At 34.3% G+C, this 8,237-nt stretch overlaps 1 non-coding gene across 1 annotated transcript; it reads left to right on the top strand.

Moving 5' to 3' along the window:
* The first annotated feature begins 7,644 nt into the window (after window positions 1-7,644).
* LOC136327671 (U1 spliceosomal RNA) lies at window positions 7,645-7,807 on the top strand. The gene has a single exon (XR_010729843.1). It is a non-coding gene; the product is annotated as a U1 spliceosomal RNA (small nuclear RNA).
* Window positions 7,808-8,237: the final 430 nt, after the last annotated feature.

The following is an 8,237-nucleotide window of genomic DNA, read 5'->3' as shown; positions in this document are numbered from 1 at the left end:
TGAGGAAACAGAAATCAAATACCCAAATTCAACCAAATGTGCAAGAAAACTATTGCTACCGTTTCCATCTTCATTTTTAGCTGAATGTGGATTTAGTGCTGTAAATGATTTACTGGTAAAAAAAAGAAATCGGCTGGATATAACACAACGTGGAGACTTGAGACTAAAGCTAACCAAATTGGAACCTAATATAAAATCTCTGTGCAGCAAGCATCAAGCGCAAGGATCACACTAAATTAAAATAATAAATTAATATAGAAAAACCTGTATTAAAATTATTTGGAATTTAAATTTCTGTTTTTCATTGTATGGTTTGAAATTTTACTTACTGTGTTTTGTTAACAATTTCATAGTGATTTCTTCCTAGAACCTATCATTTATGTTTATTAAGTGAACAAATCAATTTTTTAATGTTAAAAATTATGTATGTTACATAGGGGGACATAAAAATTTTAGAAAGGTTAATGTGGGGCATGGCACAAAAAAGGTTGGAAAACTGCACTAGATCAACTGGATTTAATAGATATCTTCAGAACCTTTCACCCTAAAGCAGCAAAATATACATTCTTTTCAAGTACTCATGGTACATTCTCTAGGATGGACCACATGTTAGGGCACAAAAGTGGTCTCAACAAATTTAAGAAGATTTAAATCATATCAAACACTTTCTGTGATTACAATGGCATGAAACTAGAAATTAACCACAACAGAAAAACTAAAAAATTCTTAAACACGTTGAAACTAAATAGCAGGTTGTTAAATAATGAATGAAGGATGAGATCAAAAAAGAAATGAAATATTTCTAGAAATGAATGATAAGTGTCGGCCTGGCATGCAGAGGTCCAGGGTTAGATTTCCGGCCAGGGCACATAGGAGAAGCACCCATCTGCTTCTCCACCCCTCCCCCTCTTCTTCCTCTCTGTCTCTCTCTTCCCCTCCTGCAGCTGAGGCTCCATTGGAGGAAAGATGGCCCGAGCACTGGGGATGGCTCCTTGGCCTCTGCCCCAGGCACTAGAGTGGCTCTCGTTGCAGCAGAGCGATGCCCCAGAGGGGCAGAGCATTGCCCCCTGGTGGGCAGAGCATCGCCCCCTGGTGGGCATGCTGGGTGGATCCCAGTCAGGCGCATGCGGAAGTCTGTATGACTGTATCTCCCCGTTTCTAGCTTTGGAAAAAAATACAAAAAAAAAAAAAAAAGAAACGAATGATAATGAGCATACAACAACTCAAAATTTCTGGGACACAGCAAAAACAGTACTGAGAGGGAAGTTCATAGCACTACAAGCACACTTTCAGAAGCTAGATAAAGGTCAAATAAACAACTTAAACCTGCATCTAAAAGAACTAGGAAAAGAACAGTAAGTAAATCCCAGAGGTAGTAGAAGTAAGGAAATAATAAAGATCAGAGCAGAAATAAATGACATAGAGGCTAAAGAAACAATACAGAGAATCAATGAAACTAGGAGTTGGTTCTTTGAAAAGGTAAACAAGACCGATGAACCTTTAACAAGACTCACCAGGAAAAAAAAGAGAGAGGACTCAAATAAATAAAATTAGAAATGAAAGTGGAAAAATAACAACTGACACAACAGAAATACAAAATATTGAAAGAAATACTATGAAGAACTCTATGCCAAAAAACTACACAACGTAGATGAAATGGACAAATTCTTTGAAACATACAGTCTTTCAAAAATGAATCTGGAAGAATCAGAAAACCTAAACAGACCAATTACACCAAATGAGATCGAAGTAGTTATCAAAAAACTCCTAACAAAGAAAAGTCTGGGGTCTGATGGCTTCACAAATAAATTATACCAAATATTCAAAGACGAACTAATTCCAATCCTTCTCAAGCAACTTTAAAAATTTCAAGAGGAAAGAAGACTTCCAAGCTCTTTTTATGAGGCAAACATAATTCTGATTCCAAAACCAGGCAAAGACAACACAAAGAAAGAAAATTATAGGCCAATATCCCTGATGAATATAGATGCTAAAATTCTCAACAAAATATTAGCAAACCGAATTCAACAATATGTGGGAAAAAATAATACACCATGATCAAGTGGGGTTTATTCTGGGGAGTCAAGGCTGGTACGATATTTGCAAATCAATCAATGTGATTCATCACATAATCAAAAGGAAGGACAAAACCACATGATAATTTCAATACATGCAGGAAAAATATTTGATAAAGTCAAGCACCAATTCAAAAATAAACTCAAAATGGATAAAAGTCTTAAATGTAAGCCATAAAACCATAAGCATATTAGAAGAAAATATAGACAGTAAGCTCTCCAATATCTCTCACAGCAATATATTTACTGATTTATCTCCACGGGGAAGTGAAATAAAAGACAGGATATTTTCGATGTATAGGATCATATCATCAGCAAAAAGTGATACCTTTACTTCTTCTTTTCCTGGGTTTTAAAGAACATTTTATGAACTTGACTCCAATGGCAAGAGAAGTGAAGGCAAAGATAAATGAATGGGACTACATCAGAATAAAAAGTTTTTGCTCAGCAAGAGAAACTGATATAAAAATAAACAGAAAGCCAACTAAATGGGAAATGATATTTTCAAACAACAGCTCAGATAAGGGCCTAATATCCAAAATTTACAAAGAACTCATAAAACTCAACAACAAACAAACAAACAATCCCATAAAAAAATGGGAAGAGGACATGAACAGACACTTCTCCCAGGAAGAGATACAAATGGCCAACAGATATATGAAAAGATGCTCAGCTTCATTAGTTATTAGAGAAATGCAAATCAAAACTACAATGAGATACCACCTCACCCCTGTTAGATTAGCTATTATCAACAAGACGGGTAATAGCAAATGTTGGAGAGGCTGTGGAGAAAAAGGAACCCTCATTCACTGTTGGTGGGACTGTAAAGTAGTACAACCATTATGGAGGAAAGTATGGTGGTTCCTCAAAAAACTGCAAATAGAACTACCTTATGACCCAGCAATCCCTCTACTGGGTATATACCCCAAAACCTCAGAAACATTGATACGTGAAGACACATGTAGCCCCATGTTCATTGCAGCACTGTTCACAGTGGCCAAGACATGGAAACAACCAAAAAGCCCTTCAATAGAAGACTGGATAAAGAAGATGTGGCACATATACACTATGGAATACTACTCAGCCATAAGAAATGATGACATCAGATCATTTACAGCAAAATGGTGGGATCTTGATAACATTATAAGGAGTGAAATAAGTAAATCAGAAAAAAACAAGAACTACATGATTCCATACATTGGTGGAACATAAAAATGAGACTAAGAGACATGGACAAGAGTGTGGTGGTTACCAGGGGTGGGGGGAGGGAGGACATGGGAGGGAGGGAGGGAGAGAGTTAGGGGGAGGGGGAGGGGCACAGAGAACTAGATAGAGGGTGGCGGAGGACAATCTGACTTTGGGCGAGGGGTACGCAACATAATTTAATGACAAAATAACCTAGACATGTTTTCTTTGAATATATGTACCCTGATTTATTATGTCATCCCATTACCATTAATAAAAATTTATTTAAAAAAAATACAGGATAAACAAATGGGACTATAGCAAACTGAAAAGCTTTTGCACAGCTAAAGACAATAAGAATAGAATAAAAAAGCAAACTACACAATGGGAGAACATTTTTGACAATACGTATGATAAGTGGTTACTAACCAAAATTTATATATATGGAAGAGAGAGAGTATGGCAAACTCCCACATGTGCCCCAACCGTGATCCACCTGGCAATCCCATCTAGGGCCAATGTCCAAATATTGGGCTGTTTTTAGCCCCTGTGGCAGATGCACTCCAACAGAGCTATCCTCAGTTCCCCAGGTCACACTCAAACCAATTGAGCCACTGGCTGCAGGAGGGGAAGAGTAAGAGAAAGGGGAGATGGAGTAGAGGAGAAGCAAATGGTTATTTTTCCTGTCCTGTGTGCCCTAAACTGGAATCAAATCCAGGACATCATATACCAGGCTGATGCACCATCTACTGAGCCACAAGCCAGGCCTGGACTTACTACTTTTAAATCTGTTGGCCAAAACGCTTAAAAATATTCTTTATTATACAGTTGTAAATTAACATTTATGAACCAAATCTTTGTAGACTTTTTCATTACAAATTGTTATCACACCCTTAAAAGATATGGTATATAGTACAGTGATAAATGACTTGTTTAATAGCTAATATCAAAATGTACTACACAATGAACAGCATGAAATACCAACATCAGTTTATCATTGGTCAGTATTTATGTCTCAAATAAGCAAATTTGATATTGAATGTAGCTTAAATCAATTACACTTTATTATTCTTTCTTTGGATAATGTTATATTTTAGATGAATAGATTTCTTCTCCATGTAATCACCCCCTTTGCAATTACATTTTGATAAATTTGTTCAGTTATGTGGATTTTAATTACTAATGCCATACTCAGTTATTATAATTAGCCCATCAAAATTTTAAATTTTTATCAGTTTTTCTTCTTTTGTGCCCACATGTGAGGGAGATAAGTTATTAATGATTTCTGCTTGTGAAGTTCAAAATTAAATATCATCAGAGTAGAGAAGGTGACAGTCAAAAGGGTAATTGCCTTCTAACACAGTCTTGCCCACCTGTGTTTGATTAAAAGTACAGTTTCTCTGCTGTACATTACAGTGATCCAGGTCTGTGAGTGCTTTCTGTATCTGATACCAATGTCTTGAAATAAAAATGAATAGCAAGTAAATGCAACAAGTGGAATTACCAACTTTATGAGAATAAAAAAATATATGTTCCCATGAAAATCTTGTTTTCTATCATGTCTGGAGAGTTCCTTTTACCTCCTTGGTTTCTTATCACACAGGCTCAAGACTCCTTGTCAAAAAGAAAGAATCAGTCCTTATTCCTCACCCTTGACTTCCAATGAGCCAACAAATTTTATTCTTACTTTCTTTACCAACTTTCTGTCTGCCTAATTGTTTCTAAACTTATTATCTAAAGTCATGTCTTTGGTACTTTATGTCTGGATTATGGCAACAGCCTCCGATTTGGTCTTTTACTTCTAATATCTGCTCTATCCAATTATTTGGACACATCATTACCAAATTAACATACATAAACATCACTCTGAACATATCACAGCTTTGATCAAGAATAATCAATGATTCTTCAGAGCTTGTATATATATTAGATGCATGAGTAAATATATACACAGACTTACATATTCCTAAGAAATTTCTAGAAATATCTCCACTCACTTTTACCTTAAACATTGTAAACCTGTTAATGTTTATAAATCCTATGCTTTTTTATTTGTTAATAGAGCTGCATCAAAAATAAAAGGTAATAACAAAATACTCCTTAAGTATTAATATATCCACAAAGAAAGCCTCAGAACTAACAAATTTTACCAAAAATGTAAGGAAAAATAACAGCAATCTTCATTAATTGTTTTTCATATCACAAGAAGAGTAAATACTCCCTGGCTCATATTTTGAATTTAGAAGAACTGTGGACTAAAATCTGATAAGGATGTACAAGAAAGCAAGTTAGAGATCACTCTCTTCTCATCAACAAAAATGTAAAAATCCTAAATAAAATATTAACAAAATGAATCTAGCAATAAATAAAAATGATAATACATTATGGCTAAGTTAGATTTTCTCCAAGAATGAAAGTTTTATTTTCACATTAGGCAATTAGTTAGTCAATGTAATTCAACACATTAAAAAATATAGGAGAAAAATCACATGATTATATTTGTAGAAGCAGAGAAAGCATTTGGCAAATTTAATATCTATTCATAATAAAAACTCTTAGCTAATTAACAATAAAAGAGAATATTGGTAATTTAATAAAAGGTAGCTACAAAGATATAGCAAATATCATTTAATAGTGACACAAAAAGCTTATACAAAAATTAGACAAGCAAAATGTTACTACCACTTCTATTTTATGTTGTAAAGAGGTCTTAAAAAGGCATTGAGGCAAAAGAAAAGAAAAATTTAAAACAAAAAAAAGAAACATAAGCACAGAAGTATAGCAGCAAAATAAAAAGAGGCTCAGAAAGACTGAGGAAACTTTAAGAGACCTCTGTGACAGTATGAAGTAAAACAACATTCACATCATAGTGATTCCTGAAGAAGAGAACAAACAAGAGATAAAGAACCTGTTTCAAGAAATCATAGCTGAAAATTTCTCTATTGATAAAGAAAAAAATCACACAAGTTCAAGAAGTCCATTAAAGAGAAAGCCAAGGAGACCTACACCAAGACACACCATAATTAAAATAAACATTAAGAGACAAAGAAAGAATACTAAAAGCTGCAAGAGGAAAGCAGTTAATTACCTACAGAGGAGCCCCCATAAGAATGACATTCAACTTCTCAACAGAAAGACTTGAAGCCAGAAGGAACTGGCAAGAAATATTTAAAGTAATGCAAAACAAGAACCTATAACCAAGACTAACTTTATCCAGCAAGGCTATCATTTACAATTGAAGGAGAAATAAAAAGTTTTCCAGACAAAAAAAGACTCAAGAAATTTAGTACAACAAAACCAGTACTGCAAGAAAGGTTAAGGGGACTGCTATAAAAATAGCAAAGCAAAAGAGAAATTTAAAAAAAAAGGAATGTAGATTTTAAGAACAAAATGGCAATAAATAAGTCCATGTCAATAATAACCTTAAAAGTAAATGGATTAAATGCTCCAATCAAAGGACATTGTGTAGCTGGATAGATAAAAAACAAAGACCCATATACATGCTATCTATAAGAGACCCACCTCAGAACAAAAGATACACATAGACTGAAAATGAAGGAATGAAAAAAAATATTTTATGCAAGTGGAATGAAAAAAAAAAGCTGGGGTAGCAATACTTATATCTGACAAAGAAAGGGGGATGTAGGGATGGCATCAGAGAAGAAGAAGGGATTAGTGATATTATATATACATGACACAGAGATACAGATAACAGGACAGGAAATCCCAGTGGGAAGGGCAGAGAGAGTTAGGGGGAGCAGGGAAAAAGGGGTGTAAATAGGGACACAAGGGTGGGGGATGAGGGTGTTATATTCAGTGGGACATTTGAATCTATATTAATAAAATAAATTAAATTTAAAAATATAAAATTAAATTAAATTTAAATAAACTAAAAAAGAAAAAATGTAACTGCCATCTTATTTATAGATAACATTATTGTACATACAAAAATTTAAAAGAATCCTTTGGTAAATTATTAGATTAATAAATGAATTTACTAAGATTACTAGAAATTGAATCAATATACAAAAATCAATTTTATTTCTACATTACAAGCAGTAAATGAAATATAATAACAAGTTTAATTATATTGGCCTGGCCTTTGGTAACGCAGTGGAAAAAAATGTCAAGCTGGAACGCTAAGGTCGCTGGTTTGAAATCTTGAGCTTTCTTTTCAAGGTACATATGAGAGTTGATGCTTCTTCCTGCTCCTCCCCTCTTTCTCTCTCTCTCTCTCTCTTTCTCTCCTTTCTAAAATGAATAAATAAAATTTTTTAAGAAAAGTAAAAAAAATTTTAATAATATTACTTAAAATAGCATCAAACGCCTGCAAGTAAATATAAAGTAAGTGTAATATACAAGACCTTTATAAAAATAACTATATGTACCTACTTGTTAGGAGAGATACCATGATTATGAGGTGGTTTTTCTCAGGGCAAGATTTATCTGTTGCAATCTAGATGTGCTGACCCCTGCAATTTTCCCAACTGTGGAAAACTCAACTGTGTAAATTGTGATCATGGGGAATGGCATACACTCTCTCCCTTGGCCTTAGAAAATAAATAATAAAAACCAAAATAACTATGAGCCTGACCAGTGTAGCGCAGTGAATACAGCATTGCCATGAAATGCTGAGGTCCCAAATTCAAAACCCCAATGTCACTGGCTTGAGCTAGCGGTCACTGGCTCAGCTTGAGACTCCATTCTCCACCATCAAGGCACATACGAGAAGCAACCAATGAACAATTAAAGTGAAGCAACTATAAATTGATGCTTCTCTCTCTCTCTCCTTTTTTTCTCCCCCTTTCTGTCTCTTTTTCTCTCTCTCAAAAATCAATTAAAATTTTTAAATAAAAAGATAAAAATATCGAGGAGTGAGGAGCATCACCAACAAATCTACTCAAAATTTAACAAGTTTATCAACCAGAGACAGAAAAATCTATCCTTGGAGCATCCAGGAGTTCCACACACTGGGGG

Source organism: Saccopteryx bilineata, chromosome 2 (assembly GCF_036850765.1).
Source record: "Saccopteryx bilineata isolate mSacBil1 chromosome 2, mSacBil1_pri_phased_curated, whole genome shotgun sequence".
Taxonomy (NCBI): Eukaryota; Metazoa; Chordata; class Mammalia; order Chiroptera; family Emballonuridae; genus Saccopteryx; species Saccopteryx bilineata.
Note: the sequence above shows the minus strand (reverse complement) of the source record. Positions and strands in the feature narration are given on the sequence as shown.